This window comes from Triticum urartu, chromosome 5, assembly GCF_003073215.2.
Source record: "Triticum urartu cultivar G1812 chromosome 5, Tu2.1, whole genome shotgun sequence".
Classification (NCBI taxonomy): Eukaryota; Viridiplantae; Streptophyta; class Magnoliopsida; order Poales; family Poaceae; genus Triticum; species Triticum urartu.
Window position 1 is genome coordinate 612,867,209 of NC_053026.1, and position 2,242 is coordinate 612,869,450.

The window sequence follows — 2,242 nt, forward strand, 5'->3', positions numbered from 1 at the left end:
AGTTGTGTCGTGCAATTGGAATTCCAACTTGAGTACTACTACTAGTAGGAGTACCAGGGGCCAGTTCTTTTAGGCTTCTAGATTAGTAATCCCATAACTACTACCTCCGTCCTGGTTTATTGGTCCCCATTGTAATTTGTGTCAAATTTTGATCATAAATTTAACTAATGAAATGTTAGTGCATGTCACATGCACTACTCCATCCGTCTAGGTGAGTAAGTCATCTTAGGCTGTGCACCGTGACCAAGGAGGAGGAGAAAACGAGAAACATTAATGTTTATTTGCTAATTAATAGTATTGCATGCAATGAACTAACCACTGCATGTCGTGTTTGATATCTCAAGTCATTAAAAGCATGCACACTCTTTATCTCTTATTGGTTGATATGTCAAGAAACAGGAAACGAGGTAGAAGTTAATGCACCGCGCCTAAGTGTTTTGGGATTATTTGGTTTTCGTAAGATGACTTACACACCTAGACGGAGGGATTACAATGGTGACGAATAAACCAGTTAAATCTTTGGTCAAAATTTAGCACAAATTACAATGGCGAGGAATAAACCAGGACGGAGTAGTAGTTTAGAAGCCCAAATAAATGAGTAGTACTCTCCACTGTGACTAGTCTTGTGGGAAAAGCTGGGGAAGCCGCCAAAAGAACTGGCCCTAGGAGTAGTAGCTAGGGATCGAGTGTGCGAGATGAGCCGGAGAAAGTAAATGCAGAGAGATGAAATGCAAAAAAGACGGAGGGATGTGATGGTTGCTTGTCCATTTATTTTACCAGGCCACTTATTACTGGGAGTGGTTGGGTTTGTGATATGGTGGCTTTACTGCCGCGCCACGAGCACCCGTACATCGGCCTCGTGTCAGTGTCAGCGTCAGCGACGTCGCCCCTGACGCACATTACAGAGACGGGGCGGCGGCCTGCGCGGGCCTCGCCGGTGCCCACGATCAAGAGGAAGACGATGTCGTCCTCCTCCGAGACTAGCAGGCGGCGGTGATCCTCCAGCGACTCCGGCATGGTGAACGGGTAGCACGTCTCGTACTTGATGTTCTCCGCCAAGGGCCAGCAGTGACCGCTGCACACATTCGTGAAGTGATGCACCATGTCCGCCGGTGAGCCACAAAACGGCATCGGGCACTCATAGCAGTGGACGAAGGGCTCCTTGGAGGCATCGACCAGGCCGTCCATGAAATGGGAGTGGCTGTAGGGGACGTTGCGCCAATTGAATATATGAGCAAGTTACTACGGGATTTAATCCGAATAAGCACAAAATAAATCATGACGGCTATAACAAAGATGAAACTAATCATGTGGACTAGCATAGTAGTAGGATACAGAGTAGAAACATGAATTCTATCACGATTTCGAACAGGAAGGACAGAAACACATACGGTGCAATGGGAGCAGCACCGTTGGCGTTGAGGTTGTTGCCCATGTCCAAACACCACGTAGACACGGTCTTTGAGCATGGTTCATAGTCGTTCCACGATCGGGCATTGAAGTTTGTAACTATTTTAGATTAGAATATACTACTCCTCCGGTGCTAGTAGTAGAGCAGAGTCCTACTCTACTACTCTACTCAAGCAAGTTAGGGCATAGCACTGTAGGGAGTACCAGTACTGTGATCACTCAAGCAAGTTGTCTGGCATCGACATGACCCTACGCTACTGGTATGTGTCTCGTAAGTCAAGCGGTGTGCTGTAGTCATCATCACTTGTCCACTTCCCGCAACACATATTCGCTTCTCCATCTTTGTCCGCATAATCTTGTCCAATATTCCATCCCCGCTAAGGCGCCTCCCCCCTCGTACGAAACCCACGCACTAACAATGGTAGAACCGAGCAGCATCCGCCGAAAGAGTGGCTGGAATTCGCTCCCCACAGAGGTAATCAAGCTCATTGTTTCGCGTGTGAACAATCTCAGTACCATGCCTCTCGTCGCGTGCTCGTCGGGGTTGTACCGTTTACTCAAAGCCCTCAGGCCAGAGCTTTTTAAGCCAGCTCCTTGCTTGCTGATGCCGCCTGATCTTCAGAAACGGCGTGTCACGCAGCATAACGATCGTAGGGTGGCGAGCATCAACCCCCTTGACTGCGATCCGATCCCCGTCAGCCTCAACTACATTAACGGTATGTACTGGGTCGGCATGAACACGTCTTGGATGGTGCTCGTCGACGGTCGCGATAGCTGGATGCCTATGGAGGTCTACACCCGGCGATTGATCCCACTTCCTTCGATTAACACT